Genomic DNA, 20,360 nt, shown 5'->3' with positions numbered 1-20,360 from the left:
CACGCAGTCTTCCCGGTCGTTCTGTGACTGCGTGTGCAAGACCTCTCAGTTATTGACAATAAGTGTCAGCTGTGATGGTTACACCTCGGAGAAGGAATTCGTAGTACACGACAGCGTCACCCTTGCACCAGATGCGTATTGTATTTTGTGAAAGCGCGCAGTTCTTTGTATGGGAAGGTGTTGCTTTGTTTGGGCTCAATCATTCCTTTCTTTTCCTTACGTTAACACAAAGACACCATTTCTTGTCATTATTAACGATACGAGGTGGGAGTGGTCGGTGCTGTTCGAGAACCAAATGATGACGAGCAAGCAGCGATGCACGTACGTCCACCCGCTGATTTTAAGCGATTTTAGCCTAAAAGATGCGGTACCCATGCAACCGATTTTTGAATGTTCAGCATTGCATGCAAATGTCGCACAATGGTAGAATGATTGTGTATCATCACATTTGACATTTCTCGAGTACACTGACGTGGATCGTTCTGAATTAACGCGTTTAAACGATCTTCATCAAACAGGGAGGTATTGCTGAATGTGGAGCGTCACTACTGGCAAAAGAATCCTCCTTAAAACTAAAACACTCTTTTCTCGCAGTGCTGTGTCCACTGGCATTATCCCAATACAAGGTGCAAATGTTTCTGGCCTCCTCCGTTGCTGCCACGCCTCTACTGACGTGAAACTGAAGAATATGTCGAAAGGTTCCGGTTTCTCCACTTGGCGATCCGTTTTTTATGGTCTACATTCCACTCAGTGTCTCCAAGGGACAAAAATGACAATATGGAAACTCAAATAGTTCAAAATGGCTCTGAGCACTATGGGACTTAACATCTGAGGTCGTCAGACCCCTAAAACTTAGAACTACTTAAACCTAACTAACCTAAGGACGTCACACACATCCATGCCCGAGGTAGGATTCGAACCTGCGATCGTAGCGGTCGCGCGGTTCCGGACTGTAGTGCGTAGCACTGCTCGGCCACTCTGGCCGGCAAACCCAAATAGGAATAGTGAACTACAAACAGAAAATGTCAAATGATTAATAAACCCCTTAGCAACCGGAATATCGTGCGAAACAAAAACGTTATGAACTATTGCGCCAACCTAACGTCCTGGAAGAACTTCTCAGAACCGCTATGGCATTCTGCTTCTCTTTCTTTTTAAGAGACGGTGAACTTAGAAGAAATGTTAGCTTTGGTTCACGTTCCATTCTGCTGGGACTGTGCTAAGAGTTTGGGAGGGAATACAACGAAGAGAGCTACTGTGCCGTAAATTTGGAAATTTCTGGTAAGTTCTATGATACCAAACTGCTGAGGTCATCGGTTCCTAGGCTTACACACTACATAATCTAACTTAAACTAACTCACGCTAAGGACAACACATACAACCATGCCCAACGGAGGACTCGAACCTCTGACGAGGGGAGCTGCGCTGGCCGTGGCAAGGCGCCTAGACCGCACGGCTACCCCGCGCGGTTACTACGCTGTGCCAGGCACAATAGCAATTGGATAACTGCGAAACCACCAGGGCGGCAAGCCGAGTAAACGGCGCCGTAAGAAGGCTGCCGGACAAGTGTTCAGTGTGCCTAAGGCCGTCGGCTCACGTACCGTGCATTGGAACGTTGAGCATTGAGCGTGTCGAGTTACTGACGTCATGGCGGGGAAAAAGCATGTCAAATATTCTGCATGTGTGTCTGAACATAGACCAGTGAGACAGAAGAACGCCACTAATTCACACGCATGGCAGCTCTCTTTACTACAGAGTTGCGAGATGTCAGTCATATTGGCTTTCAGTTGAAGCCAGTTTGCGTATATGCCGTTTAGAAGCTCTACCAAATTGAGGATCTCCCGAAAACGCGTCGCTAATTGAATGATTTGTTGTAACAAAATGACGAGAAATGTCGTAATGGTGGTTAGAGAATTATTGTAACTTGCGTATTACGAAACTATGCTGTTTCAAGGCAATGGCGGATTCCGGAGCCATCAAAAACGCATCTTTCTGGTTATAACTGTCAGTTGATAACAACTCCACGGTTGAAACTGACACGGTAAGAAGAAATGTGATCGTAATGCAGCCATGGGTTTTGTAGCGTAATGAGTAGAGTCGCAGAATTATAAAATATCAGTTGATGTGTTGTTTGTTGCCGTGTTGCTGAATGCAAACATCTTTCTCACGAACCTTCGCTTTTTCAGGTAGGTTCTGATACTTTCTCATTAGTTCAATAATAGTATATTCTGAAATTATAAGTGCGCTCTTTCTGAGGAATGTGTTTTTTCGTTCGATTGGCTGAATGTACAAGACAGGTTACACTACATACAATAAGACATTTCGAACTTTCTTGTTTAATTTTTTGCATTTGACATGTTGCAAAGCATCTGCTACTGAACAGTAACGGTGATTAAGTATGAATGACCCTAGGGTTTTACTAAAAAGTGAGGAAGTAGAAATAATTGTTATCTTACGTTGAGAACTGCTGTAAATAAGCATCGTGCTATTTGTAACGGAAATTTTATAAGCCCTTGTTGCTTCTCAATATACATGGTACCTAACTTTTGCCTTAAAACATGTTCATAGATGTTGAAGTTTTTGTTGATGTACACTCCCAACAACATGACTCACATATGCATAAGGGAGGAGCCTTGCTTTTTAACCCTCTGCCCACACAGTGGTATGGAAAGCTACCCGCCCACTCTGCTTCAGTGCGCGTGCGTGGTACAGCTCTGGTCTTGTCCCCAACTGGTGCATACTTCTAGACTGTCACGTTCACTATATAGAATGGTCATCTGCTGCATGGTAAGTACTATTCGCACTACACCCGTCATCGTGGACGGGTGGATTTCCAGCCAACCTTGCTAATGTTTTGTTCTATTTTAGGGTATATTACAATAGTCGACAAAACTATGTTAATCTCCCCGGAGGAGGTTTCAAAGGAGTTTGCACAGGCAAGTGGTGATGGATTCTGATGATGACAGTTTAGATGAATCTTGCTCAGAGATATCAGATGATGTATTATCTGATGATGAGGCCATCGACAATGAATTCGAACCGGAGGAGGGATTCTTTCAGGAAGGACAGCTACCCGAATACAACGACGAATAAGCTAGATATATTACGCTAGGAAAAGATTTACGAACAATATCGACCAACACACCTCTAAAGTCTAAATATGCGAAAATGCCTACAAAAAATGTAGGATTACACCTCCCTCACCTAACGGTATCGCTAAAGGTATACCTCACCGCCGGCCTGAGTGGCCGTGCGGTTCTAGGCGCTACAGTCTGGAGCCGGGCGACCGCTACGGTCGCAGGTTCGAATCCTGCCTCGGGCATGGATGTGTGTGATGTCCTTAGGTTAGTTAGGTTTAAGTAGTTCTAAGTTCTAGGCGACTGATGACCTCAGAAGTTAAGTCGCATAGTGCTCGGAGCCATTTGAACCATTTTTTTATACCTCACCTCCGGACACACGTTGGTTCGTGGCTGATTTAGGGGAGGGGACCAAACAGCGAGGTCATCGGTCCCAGCGAATTAGGAAAGGATGAAGAACGAAGTCGGCCGTGCTCTTTCAAGGGAATCATCCCACCTTTTGCCTGAAGTGATTTAGGAAAGTCGCGGAAAATCTAAATGAGCATGGTCGGACGGGGGTTTGCACCAGCGTCCTCCCGAATGCGAGTCCATTGTGCTAACCACTGCGCCACCTTACTCGGTGAGACCAACGTCCACTCCGCAGTTTGTCATATTGTAGAATTATGTTTTTTCAGGTTTTTACGAGTGCACTTCTGTTCCTGGTGAACCAAAATGTTTGTGCAAAACAACTGACAAATATGGCGTTAAAATTATCGGCATTAGTGACGCAGAGACATTTAATTTTTTGCGTGGAGTTCTTTGCGTTGGTAAGGAACCAAAGAAAAAAATCAGTAAGCCTTTTCATGTCAACGAGAAATGTCCTATAGACTTGTAAACCTGTAAAAAAGAAACACATGCGGAAATATCACGACGGTAGCTACACATTGTGCGAACTGGACGACAAGTTAACTAAATGTTACAAAAAAATAAACGGCAAATACGACGGGAGATGAACAACTCCAGGAACGCACCCTCTATGTCATCTCGTTTTCTCTGCGACCCTGGCAAAATGTCGTTTCTATTACACCAAAGAAATAGAAAAATGCTATTTTATCATCAAGAAAGGTTTCACCTGGAACAGAGGCATTCTCGCAAAAACTTGAACAAATATAATTCTATAATATGACAAAATGCGGAGTTTTCGATCAACTATGTCACGATAAGAGCACCAATCGTAAAACTCGTAGATTGCCACTTCGATACTTTTACGGAGTTCTGGATTCTAGAGGTGTGAAAGCATTTGTACTTTCAAAACTTAATCTAACCCTTACACAAGGTTTCTCTAGCAGGGAGCGTGATATAACGGAACCATTTATGAAGAAAACAGCTTATAATACTCGTCTACCAAGAGGAGTTCGACTTTCTGTCAAGTTATCTGGGCGAAGAAGGATGTAAGCCGGATGTAGGAAGCTACCAAATAAACCTCGTCAATGTGATGTTTGCAATTAAAATAGATGTAATAATGGTAGAAATGGTGATTCCTTTTGTACAAAATGCCGTATACCGATCAGCCAGTACATTATGACCACCTAGCTAGTAGCCGGTACGTCCACCTTTGACAGTGTTAACAGCGGTCACGCGTCGTACCATGGAAGTAATGAGGCCTTTCTAGGTCGCTAGAGTGAACTGGCACCACATCTGCAGAAAAGTCACCTTTTTTTCTTTGGGGGGGGGGGGGGCGGTCATCAGTCTTCTGACTGGTTTGAAGCGGTCCGCCACGAATTCCTCTCCTGTGCCAACCTCTTCATCTCAGAGTAGCACTTGCAACCTACGACCTCAATTATTTGCTGTATCTATTCTAGTCTCTATCTTCGTCTACAGTTTTTGCCCTCTAGAGTTCCCTCTAGTACCATGGAAGTCATTCCAGCCGGCCGCGGTGGCCGAGCGGTTCTAGGCGCTTCAGTCCGGAACAGCGCGACTGCTACGGTCGCAGGTTCGAATCCTACCTCGGGCATGGAAGTGTGTCATGTCCTTAGGTTAGTTACGTTTAAGTAGTTCTAAGTTCTAGGAGACTGACGACCTCAGATGATAAGTCCCATAGTGCTCAGAGCCATTTGAAGTCATTCCATTATGTCTTAATAGATGTGCTAGCATACTGTCCCTTTTCCTTATCAGTGTTTTCCACATATTCCTACCCTCTCCAACTGTGTGCAGAACCACCTTATTCCTTCAGTCCATCTAATTTTCAACATTCGTCTGTTGCACCACATTTCAAATGCTTCGATTCTCTTCTGTTCCGCCTTTCCCACAGTCCATATTTCATTACCACACAATGCTGTTCTCCAGACTACTTTCTCAGAAATTAATTCCTCAAATTAAGGCTTATATTTGATAGTAGTTGACTTCTCTTGGCCAGGAATGCCCTTTTTGCCACTGCTAGTATGCTTTTGATGTCCTCCTTGCACCGTCCGTCATTGGTTACTTCAGTGCCTAGGTAGCTGAATTCTTTAACTTCATCTACTTCGTGACCATCAACGCTGGTGTTAAGTTTTTCGCTGTTCTCATTTCTCTTACTTCGCTCCCTGGTTTCTACACAGTTATCTTGTTTGTACCTATGTTTTTCTTTCCAGCTTCTGTGATGGCCCGTTTTAGAAATGTCCATTCCTGTTCAACTGTACTGCCTACTGAGCTATTCCTTATTGCTGTAACTATAGCCTTACAGAATTTCAACCGTATCTCGTCATTCCTTAGTGCCTCCGTATCCCACTTCTTTTCCGTATTGATTCTTCCTGACTAATATCTTAAACTTCAGCCTACTCTTTATCACTACTATGTTGCGATCTGAGTCTATATCTGCCCCTGGATAAGGCTCACAATCCAGTTTCTGATTTCGGAATCTCTGTTTGACCATGATGTAGTCTAACTGGAATCTTCCCGTATCACCCGGCCTTTTCCAAGTATACCTCCTCCTCTCGTGATTCTTGAACACAGTATTCGCTATTACTAGCTTAAAGTTGTTGCAGAACTTAATTAGTCTTTCTCCTTTCTCATTTCTTTCCTGTAACCTTTTCTTCAACTCGTTCCCCCTACAATTGCATTCCAGTCTTCCATGGCTATTAGATTTTCGTCTTCCTTTACGTACTGTATTTCCCTCTCAATATCCTCGTATACTTTCCCTATCTCTTCATCTTCAGCTTGGAACGTCGGCATATATATCTGAATTATCGTTGTCGGTATTGGTTTGCTGTTGATTCCGAAAAGAACAACCCTATCCCTGAACTGTCGACAGTAACACACTCTCTGCCCTGCCTTCCCTTTCATAACGAATCTTACTCCTGTTATACCCTTTTCTGCTGCTTTTGACGCTACCCTACACTCATATAACTAGATATCCTTGTCTTCTTTCCATTTCACTTCACTGACCCCCTACTGTATCAACATTGAATCTTTGCATGACCCTTTTCAGATTATCTAGTTTCCATACCACGTTCAAGCTTCTGACATTTCATGCCCCGAGTCGTAAAACGTTATCCTTTCGTTAATTATTCAGCCTTTATCTCGTGGTCACCTTCCCCTGTGCAGTCCCCTCCCAGAGACCCGAATTGGGGACCATTCCGGAATCTTGCCAATGGAGAGAACATGATTACGCGTTTCAATTACAGGCCACATGCCGTGTGGATACACGTTACGTTTCTTTATTTCAGTGGTTTTCACTGCTTTCTGCATCCTCCTGCAGTTGATCACTGCTGATTCTTCCAGGTTTAGGGCTCGTTTTCCACCCCTAGGACAAGACAGTGCCCTGACCCTCTGTCCCATCATCCGCCCTCTTTGACAAGGCCGTTGGCACCTTGAGGGTGACTTCTTATGCCGGAAGTCTTCGACCCCCAGTGATGATTATTAATCAAAATTTAAGCAGTGGCGGGATTTGGACACGGGATCGAGGATGTTTTCACTACAAATCAAAGACACTAGCCATAATTCCCGTAAATTCCGGGGAGATGGAGAGTGGTATGAGCTCTGACGCCACGTTCAATCATATCCCAGATGTAAAAATATGGCGTTTCAGTCTTTGATCTATATTTTTTATATTCAATGACCGGTTTCAGGCTAGTTGCCCATCTTCAGATCTGTTAGATAAAGTTAAAAATATAATTAACAAGATATATTGCAGTTAGAGAGTAACCTGTCAGTACAGAACTATTGGTTCGCTGTCACAACTAAAGTAATTTTTAATCTGTTAAAACCTTATATCACAGTTTGGAGAAACCTGATTGATAACGGTAAAAAGTGCCCTCTACCTGTAAGAATTGTGCATATATACTAAAGCCGGCCGAAGTGGCCGTGCGGTTAAAGGCGCTGCAGTCTGGAACCGCAAGACCGCTACAGTCGCAGGTTCGAATCCTGCCTCGGGCATGGATGTTTGTGATGTCCTTAGGTTAGTTAGGTTTAACTAGTTCTAAGTTCTAGGGGACTAATGACCTCAGCAGTTGAGTCCCATAGAGCTCAGAGCCATTTGAACCATATATACTAAGATGATATTTTTTTACCATACATATTAATGGCAACCTTCCCCATGAACCATGGACCTTGCCGTTGGTGGGAAGGCTTGCGTGCCTCAGCGATACAGATGGCATTCTCCGGATCGGAGCGTGGAATGTCAGATCCCTTAACCGGGCAGGTAGATTAGAAAATTTAAAAAGGTAAGTGGATAGGTTAAAGTTAGATATAGTGGGAATTAGTGAAGTTCGATGGCAGGAGGAACAAGACTTTTGGTCAGGTGAATACAGGGTTATAAACACAAAATCAAATAGGGGTAATGCAGGAGGAGGTTTAATAATAAAAAAAAAAAAAAATTGGTGTGTGGGTAAGCTACTACAAACAGCATAGTGAACTCATTATTGTGGCCAAGATAGACACGAAGCCCACGCCTACTACAGTAGTACAAGTTTATATGCCAACTAGCTCTGCAGATGATGAAGAACTTGAAGAAACGTATGATGAGATAAAAGAAATTATTCAGGTAGTGAAGGGAGACGAAAATTTAATAGTCATGGGTGACTGGAATTCGGTAGTAGGAAAAGGGAGAGAAGGAAACATAGTAGGTGAATATGGATTGGGGCTAAGAAATGAAAGAGGCAGCCGCCTGGTAGAGTTTTGCACAGAGCATATCTTAATCATAGCTAACACTTGGTTCAAGAATCATGAAAGAAGGTTGTATACATGGAAGAATCCTGCAGATACTAGAAGGTATCAGATAGATTATATAATGGTAAGACAGAGATTTAGGAACCAGGTTTTAAATTGTAAGACATTCCCAGGGGCAGATGTGGACTCTGACCGCAATCTATTGGTTATGAACTGTAGATTAAAACTGAAGAAACTGCAAAAAGGTGGGTATTTAAGGAGATGGAACCTGGATAAACTGAAAGAACCAGAGGTTGTAGAGAGTTTCAGGGAGAGCACAAGGGAACAATTGAAAGGAATGGGGGAAAGAAATACAGTAGAAGAAGAATGGGTAGCTTTGAGGGATGAAATAGTGAGGGCAGCAGAGGATCAAATAAGTAAAAAGACGAGGGCTAGTAGAAACCCTTGGGTAACTGAAGAAATATTAAAATTAATTGATGAAAGGAGAAAATATAAAAATGCAGTAAATGAAGCAGGCAAAATGGAATACAAACGTCTCAAAAATGAGATCGACAGGAAGAGCAAAATGGCTAAGCAGCGATGCCTAGAGGACAAATGTAAGGATGTAGAGGCTTATCTCACTAGGGGTAAGATAGATACTGCCTACAGGAAAATTAAAGAGACCATTGGAGAAAAGAGAACCACTTGTATGAATATCAAGAGCTCAGATGGAAATCCAGTTCTAAGCAAAGAAGGGAAAGCAGAAAGGTGGAAGGTGTACATAGAGGGTCTATACAAGGGCGACGTACTTGAGGACAATATTCTGGAAATGGAAGAGAATGTAGATGAAGACAATATAGGAGATACAATACTGCGTGAAGAGTTTGACAGAGCACTGAAAGACCTGAGTCGAAACAAGGCCCCAGGAGTAGACAACATTCCATTAGAACTACTGATGGCCTTGTGAGAGCCAGTCCTGACAAAACTCTACCATCTGGTCAGCAAGATGTATGACATAGGCGAAATACCATCAGACTTCAAGAAGAATATAATAATTCCAATGCCAAAGAAAGCAGGTGTTGACAGATGTGAAAATTACCGAACTATCAGTTGAATAAGTCACAGCTGCAAAATACTAACGTGAATTCTTTACAGACGAATGGAAAAACTAGTAGAAGCCGACCTCGGGGAAGTTCAGTTTGGATTCCGTAGAAATATTGGAACACGTGAGGCAATACTGACCTTACGACTTATCTTAGAAGAAAGATTAAGGAAAGGCAAACCTACGTTTCTAGCATTTGTAACTTAGAGAAAGATTTTGACAATGTTGACTGGAATACTGTCTTTCAAATTTTGTAGGTGGCAGGGGTAAAATACAGGGAGCGAAAGGCTATTTACAATTTGTACAGAAACCAGGTGGCAGTTACAAGAGTCGAGGGGCACGAAAGGGAAGCAGTGGTTGGGAAGAGAGTGAGACAGGGTTGTAGCCTCTCCCCAATGTTATTCAATCTGTATATTGAGCAAGCAGTAAAGGAAACAAAAGAAAAATTCGGCGTAGGTATTAAAATCCATGAAGAAGAAATAAAAACTTTGAGGTTCGCCGATGACATTGTAATTCTATCAGAGACAGCAACTGACTTGGAAGAGCAGTTGAAAGGAATGGACAGTGTCTTGAAAGGAGGATATAAGATGAACATCAACAAAAGCAAAACGAGGATAATGGAATGTAGTCGAATTAAGTCAGGTATGCTGAGGGAATTAGATTAGGAAACGAGACACTTAAAGTAGTAGAGGAGTTTTCCTATTTGGGGAGCAAAATAACTGATGATGGTCGAAGTAGAGAGGATATAAAATGTAGACTGGCAATGGCAAGGAAAGCGTTTCTGAAGAAGAGAAATTTGTTAACATCGAGTATAGATTTAAGTGTCAGGAAGTCGTTTCTGAAACTATTTGTATGGAGTGTGGCCTTGTATGGAAGTGAAACATGGACGAAAAATAGTTTGGACAAGAAGAGAATAGAAGCTTTCGAAATGTGGTGCTACAGAAGAATGCTGAAGATTAGATGGGTAGATCACATAACTAAGGAGGAGGTACTGAATAGAAGTGAGGAGAGGAGGAGTTTGTGGCACAACTTGACTAGAAGAAGGGATCGGTTGGTAGGACATGTTCTGAGGCATCAAGGGATCACCAATTTAGTACTGGAGGGCAGCGTGGAGGGTTAAAATCGTAGAGGGAGACCAAGAGATGAATACAGTATGCAGATTCAGAAGGATGTGGGTTGCAGTAACTACTGGGAGATGAAGAAGCTTGCCCAGGATAGGGTAGCATGGAGAGCTGCATCAAACCAGTCTCAGGACTGAAGACCACAACAACAACATTAATGGCAAATATACTTTTTAATAATAAGACAATTTTAAAGAAATAACATAATTAAAAATAACATAATTAACATCATGGTGCCTTGCACGAGCGCCGCTGGACCCACGGATGCCCACGTGAGTGTTGTTTAGAGCATAATGGAGCCGCCGTCGGCGTGCCTCTTCCCGCAGTACAGGTGTCAAGGATCTGCACCCTGGAAGACGACAGATTCCCCCTCCCATCGGCATCACGAAGAAGGTATCGGGATTTATCAGATCACGTAACGCTCTGCCACTGCTCCAACGTACAGTGCCGATGGTCACGTGCCCATTTCAGTCCTAGTTGCCATTATCTTGGTGTTAACGTTGGCATATGCATTGGTCGTCGGTTGTGGTGACCGATAGTCAGGAGCTTTGAGTGCACTGTGTGTTCACTTGCACTCTCTCCAACATTAAAGGCTGATTTAATTCCGCCATAGTTGGCCGCCAGTCCTGTTTTGCCACTGTGCCCAGCCAACGAAGTTTGACTTGTGTAATGAGGGGTGGCCGCCCAACCCCAATATGCCTGGACGTGGTCTCACCTTGGTTTCGCCACGTGTTGCAGACACTCACCACAACACTCCTCGAACAACCGACAAGGTGTTCAGAATCCGAAATGCTCGTGCCGAGCCTCCGGGCCATCGCAGTCTGTCCTCGATCGAACTCGGATAGATCGCACCTTCCTCCTTCTACAAACAGGTAGCAAGCTCGCTGATACTACATGAACCGTGCGTGTGTCTGAGTAGCAGTCATTCCCAGCGGGTGACGCTGCTGTCGCCTGGAGAAGTATGTATCGATAGTAGGTCGGTGGTCATAATTTTCTGGCTGATCAGTGTGGATGTTTGTGTGGTGAACATAAGAATGTGGCTTGTCCCATTTGCCTTTACATGTAGCAAAGTAATACTTTATTTTTTGTTATTTTTGAATATACTCCTTGTTGGAGTATAGTTTTGCACTCAAGTGACGTGATGAAAGTATCAAGTTGTGTTTGACATGAAACGTAAAAATATGCTTATAAGAGTGAAGACTTTTGGATATGTTGTTAAGTCTTCAAATGGTTCAAATGGCTCTGAGCACTATGGGACTCAACTGCTGAGGTCATTAGTCCCCTAGAACTTAGAACTAGTTAAACCTAACTAACCTAAGGACATCACAAACATCCATGCCCGAGGCAGGATTCGAACCTGCGACCGTAGCGGTCTTGCGGTTCCAGACTGCAGCGCCTTTAACCGCACGGCCACTTCGGCCGGCTGTTAAGTCTTACTTATTTCGATAAAATGTTGGTTTTTACTGTTTACTTTTCCCAACAATACCAATTACAGCACATTTAAATAGGCTTGAAAATATAAATATACTAGAGTCGTTCAATAAGTAATGCCCCACATTTTTTTCTCAGAACATTTATTGATAAGAGAGAGAATTTGGTGACAATATACGTCAACATGTCTTGCCCGTACTGTTTTTCTACATAGTCTCCATCACGTTCTGTGGCCATACGCCAACGTTGTGGAAGAGCATGTATTCCCTGCTGGTAACAGCTCTTGTCCTGTAGGCCTGACTGACACTTTCGTCATCTTGAAAGTATGTTCCCTGTAGAGAATCTTTAAGAGTCCCAAAGAGACCGAAGTCCGAGGGTGCCAGGTCTGGACTGTAGGGTGGATGAGGTAGTGATGTTTAACCCAATTTGGCGACGTGATCCCGGGTTCTCAGACTTGTGTTTGGGAGTGCATTATCGTGTTGGAGCAAGATTTCTGCTGGATTCTTGTCCTATCGAACACATCGGAAACGGTTCTTGACTTTATTCAGAATCTTCATGTATGCCTGTGAATTGATGGTTGACCCTCTTGGTATCACATCCACGAGAAGGACGCCATCAGTCCCAGACGACGGTCACCATGACTTTTCCAGCAGGGGGACTTGTCTTGAATTTCTTCTTTCGTGATGAATGAGGATGATGACCACTCCATGGACTGCCTTTTTGTTTCCGGTGCAAAGAAGTGCACCCAGCGTTCTTCCACCGAAACGATCCATGACAGAAAGGCCTCTCCGTCGGTCTCAAAACGCTCCAACAATTCAAATGAAATTCTTTGAATCTTGTGGAACCCATCGTGAGCAACTCCTTGAATATCCGAGAGTCTCGATCATTGCAGACGCACTTTCAATGCTGACCGTCAATTGTGGAGCCACGACCGAGCAGTGATGTGCCTGTCGGCACGAATAATGGCATCCGCACGATTCAGCATGTCTCGAGCCGTGGGTGTGACAGGACGTCCGGAGCGTGGCTGATGAAGGAGCTCTGTTTCTGCATTTCATGAGGCTGTAACTTTGAAACTTCATGGCAGATTAAAACTGTGTGCCGGACGGAGACTCGAAGTCGGGGCCATTGCCTTTCGCGGGCAAGTGCTCTAGCAACTGAGCTACCCAAGCACGACTCACGCCCCGTCCTCACTGTTTTACTTCTGCCAGCACCTCGTCTCCTACCTTCCAAACTTAACAGAAGCTCTCCTGCGAACCTTGCAGAACTAGCACTCCTGAAAGAAAGGATATTGCGGAGACATAGCTTAGCCACAGCCTAGGGGATGTTTCCAGAATGAGATTTTCACTCTGCAGCGGAGTGTGCGCTGTTATGAAACTTCCTGGCAGATTAAGCCCCTGGGCTGTGGCTAAGCCATGTCTCCGCAAAATCCTTTCTTTCAGGAGTGATAGTTCTGCAAGGTTCGCAGGAGAGCTTCTGTAAAGTTTGGAAGGTAGGAGACGGGGTACTGGCAGAAGTAAAGCAGTGGGGACGGGGCGTGAGTCGTGCTAGGGTAGCTCAGTTGGTAGAGCACTTGCCCGCGAAAGGCAATGGTCCCGAGTTCGAGTCTCGGTCCGGCACACAGTTTTAATCTGCCAGGAAGTTTCATATCAGCGCACACTCCGCTGCAGAGTGAAAATCTCATTCAGGCTGTAACTTTCTTTACCCATCGCCCAACTGTACTCCATTCAACTGCAACAACGACATACTCTGCTGACAAACGTTTGTGGTCGTTCAGCATGATTTCTTTTTCTGCACACATAAATTCAATAACAGCACGCTGCTTGTAACGCCAGTCGTATGTGGACGCCATTTTGAGATTGTACTACGGCTCTACCATCTGCCAGAACGGTTCGAAACTTCACCGGCGCCCAGAAGAAACATCAGATGTGAAGCATCAACAAGGACGTTTGTCTATGTATATTAATGGCTTTAAAAAAAAAAAAGTGGGGCATTACTTATTGAACGACCCTCGTATTTCGGTCGGTGGCATGCCACCAGATCTTACTGTTAACATCCTTGCAATCGTTTCAGTGCATTCAGCGCCATGTTGAATGCGGCACGCTCATCGTTGACGTTGGAAAGAACTACGACCTAAGGCGCCTGTCGATAGCGGCATCGAGCGATCGTAAGGTGAAAGTTGCCGGTGTGGCGTGCGCTTTACCTCTGACGAACACGCGACTTTCAGAAGAGTTCTTCACGTTCAGAAGCTCGGTTGGACCTGGTGGAAGGAGAATCATGCCGAGTCGGTCCCACAACGAGGTAACTTCCGCCGCCGAACGTTTTCTATTAGCGGAGCCGGTGGCGGTGACGGTGTGAGCGCAAGAAACGTGTGAAGCCTGGGACGGCGCGCCGTCGCGGCTTGCGCAGCGACCCGTGTCGGCGGGCGGCGTTCCCACGGCGCGCTGCGGTCTGGCCAGGCCGCCGCTCGCCGCTCCACTCCTCGCCGCGCCGCGCCGTCTGCAAACACCGCCTGCAAAAAGCGGACGCTGCGGCCGCAGACACGCGCGCGCGCACCGCCGGCCGGCCGCCGGCCTGTGGCGAGCCGACGCGCCGCCCGCCCTGTTTTGCCCAGAAGCGTCTCTCTCTCTGCCGGCCACTGTGGGAATCGTCGCTCGCCGCGGTGCTCGCAGGTTTTGTCACCGCCACGAATTCCGAGGGCCGAATCGGACGTGGAGTCTCAAGCTGGGGCCAGCGGCGGTTTCGGCGGTTAACGCCTTAACTTGACCTCCAGGAGACTACGAAAAATGCGTATTTTTGCTATACGCATTTCGTTGTACTAGTTTTTATCGTGCCTGACAAAGAAAGCGTTTGACTGAAAACCGAAGGAAAGTCTGGTCTTACGTAAAATCGGTAAGCGGGTCGAAGGCTTCCATCCAGTCACTCTCTGGCCTGGCAACGGAAGACAACAAAACGAAACCTGATGTTTTAAATTTAGCATTTGAGAAATCTTTCACGCACGAGGATCGTACAAACATACCGCCGTTTGAGTCTCGTACAGATTCCCGTATGGAGGACACAGTGATAGACATCCCTGGGGTTGTGAAGCAGCTGAATGGGTTGAAAATAAATAAATCGCCAGGTCCTGATAGGATTCCAATTCGGTTTTACAGAGACTACCCTACTGCATTGTCTCCTTATTTAGCTTGCATTTATCGCGAATCTCTTGCCCAACGTAAAGTCCCGAACGACTGGAAAAAGGCGCAGGTGACGCCTGTATATAAGGACGGATCCTTAAAATTACAGACCAATATCCTTAACATCGGTTTGTTGCAGGATTCTCGAACATATTCTCAGTTCGAATATAATGAATTTCCTTGAGACAGAGAAATTGCTGTTCATGCATCAGCACGGCTTTAGAAAGCATCGCTCCTGCGAAACGCAACTCGCCCTTTTTTCACATTATATCTTGCGAACCATGGATGAAGGGTATCATACGGATGCCATATTCCTTGACTTCCGGAAAGCGTTTGATTCGGTGCCCAACTCCAGACTTCTAACTAAGGTACGAGCATATGGGATTGGTTCCCAAATATGTGAGTGCATCGAAGACTTCTTACGTAATAGAACCCAGTACGTTGTCCACGATGGTGAGTGTTCATCGGAGGTGAGGATATCATCTGCAGTGCCCCAGGGAAGTGTGGTGGGTCCGCTGTTGTTTTCTATCTACATAAATGATCTTTTGGATACGGTGGATAGCAATGTGCGGCTGTTTGCTGATGATGCTGTGGTGTACGGGAGGGTTCACTATGGGACTTAACATCTTAGGTCATCAGTCCCCTAGAACTTAGAACTACTTAAACCTAACTAACCTAAGGACATCACACACATCCATGCCCATGGCAGGATTCGAACCGGCTACCGTAGCAGTCCCGCGGTTCCGGACTACAGCGCCTAGAACCACACGGCCACCGCGGCCGGCGTACGGGAAGGTGTCGTCGTTGAGTGACTGTAGGAGGATACAAGATGACTTGGAGAGGATTTGTGATTGGTGTAAAGAATGGCAGCTAACTCTAAATATATAAATAAATGTAAATTAATACAGATGAATAGGAAAAAGAATCCTGTAATGCTTGAATACTCCATTAGTAGTGTAGCGCTTGGCACAGTCACGTCCATTAAATACAGGGCTATTACAAATGATTGAAGCTATTTCATAAATTCACTTGAGCTCCATTCATTGACATATGGTCACGACACACTACAGATACGTAGAAAAACTCATTAAGTTTTGTTTGGCTGAAGCCGCACTTCAGGTTTCTGCCGCCAGAGCGCTCGAGAGCGCAGTGAGACAAAATGGCGACAGGAGCCGAGAAAGCGTATGTCGTGCTTGAAATGCACTCACATCAGTCAGTCATAACAGTGCAACGACACTTCAGGACGAAGTTCAACAAAGATCCACCAACTGCTAACTCCATTCGGCAATGGTATGCGCAGTTTAAAGCTTCTGGATGCCTCTGTAAGGGGAAATCAACGGGTCGGCCTACAGTGAGCGAAGAAACGGTTGAACGCGTGCGGGCAAGTTTCATTTGTAGCCCGCGGAAGTCGACGAATAAAGCAAGCAGGGAGCTAAATGTATCACAGCCGACGGTTTGTAAAATCTTACGGAAACGGCTAAAGCAGGAGCCTTACCGTTTACAATTACTACTAGCCCTGACACCCGATGACAAAGTCAAACGCTTTGAATTTTCAGCGTGGTTGCAACAGCTCATGGAAGAGGATGCGTTCAGTGCGAAACTTGTTTTCAGTGATGAAGCAACATTTTTTCTCAATGGTGAAGTGAACAGACACAATGTGGGAATCTGGGCGGTAGTGAATCCTCACGCATTTGTGCAGCAAATTCGCAATTCACCAAAAGTTAACGTGTTTTGTGCAATCTCACGGTTTAAAGTTTACAGCCCCTTTTTCTTCTGCGAAAAAACGTTACAGGACACGTGTATCTGGACATGCTGGAAAATTGCCTCATGCCACGACTGGAGACCGACAGCGCCGACTTCATCTTTCAACAGGGTGGTGCTCCACCGCACTTCCATCATGATGTTCGGCATTTCTTAAACAGGAGATTGGAAAAACGATGGATCGGTCATGGTGGAGATCATGATCAGCAATTCATGTCATGGCCTCCATGCTCTCCAGACTTAACCCCATGCGATTTCTTTCTGTGGGGTTATGTGAAAGATTCAGTGTTTAAACCTCCTCTACCAAGAAACGTGCCAGAACTGCGAGCTCGCATCAACGATGCTTTCGAACTCATTGATGGGGACATGCTGCGCCGAGTGTGGGAGGAACTTGATTATCGGCTTGATGTCTGCCGAATCACTAAAGGGGCACATATCGAACATTTGTGAATGCCTAAAAAAACTTTTTGAGTTTTTGTATGTGTGTGCAAAGCATTGTGAAAATATCTCAAATAATAAAGTTATTGTAGAGCTGTGAAATCGCTTCAATCATTTGTAATAACCCTGTATTTGTGTGTAACATTGCAGAGCGATGTAAAGTGGGACCAGCATGTAATGGCAGTTGTGGGGAAGGCGGATAGTCGTCTTCGGTTCATTGGCAGAATTTTGGGAAGGTGTGGTTCGTCTGTAAAGGAGACCGCTTATAAAACACTAATACGACCTATTCCTGAGTACTGCTCGAGCGTTTCGGATCCCTATCAGGTCGGATTGAGTGAGGACATAGTAGCAATTCAGAGGCGGGCTGCTAGATTTGTTACTGGTAGGTTTGATCATCATGCGAGTGTTACGGAAATGCTTCAGGAACTCGGGTGGGAGTCTCTAGAGGAGAGGAGGCGTTCTTTTCGTGAATCGCTACTGAGGAAATTTAGCGAAACAGCATTTGAGGCTGACTGCAGCACAATTTTACTGCCGCCAACATACATTTCGCGGAAAGACCACAAAGATAGGGCTCGTGCAGAGGCATATAGGCAGTCATTTTTCCCTCGTTCTGTTTGGGAGTGGAACAGGGAGAGAAGATGCTAGTTTTGGTACGAGGTACCCTCCGCCACGCACCGTATGGTGCATTGCGGAGTATGAATGTAGATGTAGATGTAGATGTAGATGTAGAAGTGAAGCAGCTAGACGACACGGTAAAAAAAATGGCTCAGAGCACTATGGGACTTAACTGCTGTGGTCATCAGTCCCCTAGAACTTAGAACTACTTAAACCTAACTAACCTAAGGACATCACACACATCCATGTCCGAGGCAGGATTCGAACCTGCGACCGTAGCGGTCGCGCGGTTCCAGACTGTAGCGCCTAGAACCGCTCGGCCACTTCGGCCGGCCGACACGGTCAGGTGCAGATGCAAATTCGTGTACGTACGTACTGGTGCACCCAGCCCTTGTGAGGCCAGTTGAGGAGCTACTTGACTGAGATGTAGCGACACCAATCACGAAAACTGACTACGACGGGGAGAGCAGTGTGCTGACCACATGCAGTTCCGTGGACCCCTAAGGCCTGAGGTTCAAGTGGCGGCCGATCGGCATCACTGGGCCTTCAAGGCTTGTTCGGACAGTGTTAACTGTTGACTAACATACTACTATAAATGGCTGCTGACACCATAAGATTCGCGCATTTCTACATATGGATTCTTCATCTTTTTGTGCCCATGCTTCACCCTAGTGGCTGCAGGGGTCCACCAGTTTTTGGTACACTTCTCAATGTCACCAGGCTCTTCACAAGGTGTCCATTCTCAAGAAAGGCGATGGTGTTTTCCCGCCTACCCCCTGCACGGTTGCAGACTGACTCCAAAGTCCACATCTCGGCAGCTCACCGCAAGGGGTCCACTTTTCTCCTCGTCTTGGTCTGTTGGCGCTGAGAGTTAACGAAATTGGCCACCGGCGGAGGTATCACAGTACCATCGAAAGGTATGTAAATGACATGCAATTCTCTGTGTCAGATAGAACAGCTACCAGATTGCAATTCTCTGTATCAGATAGAACACCTACCAGACTGCATCATTGTTGTTGATATTTACTGATGTTACAGAATCTGGTAAGTTATATGTTGTTGTTGTTGTGGTCTTTAGTCCAGAGACCGATTTGATGCAGCTCTCCATGCTACTCTATTCTGTGCAAGCTTCATCTCCCATTACCTACTGCAACCTACATCCTTCTGAATCTGTTTAGTGTATTCATCTCTAGGTCTCCCTCTACGATTTTTACCCTCCGCGCTGCCCTCCAATACTAAATTGGTGATCCCTTGATACCTCAGAATATGTCCTACCAAGCGATCCCTTCTTCTAGTCAAATTGTGTCACAAATTTCTCTTCTCCCCAATTCCGTTCAGTACCTCCTCATTAGTTATGAGATCTATCCATCTAACCTTCAGCATTCTTCTGTAGCACCACATTTCGAAAGCTTCTATTCTCTTTTTGTCTAAGCTATTTATCGTCCACGTTTCACTTCCATACATGGCTACACTCCATACCAATACTTTCAGAAACGACTTCCTGACACTTAAATCTATGCTCAATGTTAACAAATTTCTCTTCTTCAGAAACGCTTTCCTTGCCATTGCCAGTCTACATTTTATATCCTCTCTACTTCAACCACCATCAGTTATTTTGCTCCCCAAATAGCAAAACTCATCTACTACTTTAAGTGTCTCATTTCCTAATCTAATTCCCTCAGCTGTATAAGGGGAGTGAAATGCTTCAAATGGCAAAGACAAGGAGATGCCGCATACTCACGTTAGACAGCATTGTCAGTAGGACCTACGAGACACACTTTGAGAGGGACCTAATTGTGCGTTTCCATTTGGCCAGTTGATCAAACTAACCAATAACCAGATACTCGGGAGTTCGAATGTGATTGTGATCTAATATTGGACTGCATGGGAGCAGGAGGGCAAAGCACACTTGTCAAGCTTTCGGCTGAACATGGCTGACCACCACAAAGCATGATCGCTAGATTGAGCATGAAGCACAATGTAATCCTTTCACATCCATGCCTGCCATCTGGCAGCAAGTAATGGATTGCCTCAAACTTTCTGTGTCATCCCACACTATGTATTGGAGACTAGCGGCAGCTGGCTAGGTAGCTACGGTACCATGCGTAGGCCATCGTTGACATCGCACCACAAACACCTGCAAGTCGAGTGTTAATGTGAAGTGGACACGTGGAATGCTAATGAACAGCGTTGCATAGTGTTCAGCGGTGAATCACGCTTCCCTACTGCTGTGTTTATTATCAACAACGACTACAGCGATGAGTTCTTCCAGCGATTTGAGCAGGCACAACCGTGTTACATTTGGAGTCACGATATGGGGCCCTCAGGTATAAGTTCAGATCATGGCTAGTAGTGACTGACGAACTGTGACAGCAAACGCTACATCATGGACAGCCTGGTTCATCATATGTTACCAGTTATGTGACAGTGTCATGGTTCCATTAATTTTTTCAACAGGACAACCCTTATCCACATCTATTTGTAGGCTGTCTACATCCCGTTGATGTACTCCTATGGCCGAGATCCCCAGAAATGTCTC

Source organism: Schistocerca nitens, chromosome 2, assembly GCF_023898315.1.
Source record: "Schistocerca nitens isolate TAMUIC-IGC-003100 chromosome 2, iqSchNite1.1, whole genome shotgun sequence".
NCBI lineage: Eukaryota > Metazoa > Arthropoda > Insecta > Orthoptera > Acrididae > Schistocerca > Schistocerca nitens.
Note: the sequence above shows the minus strand (reverse complement) of the source record.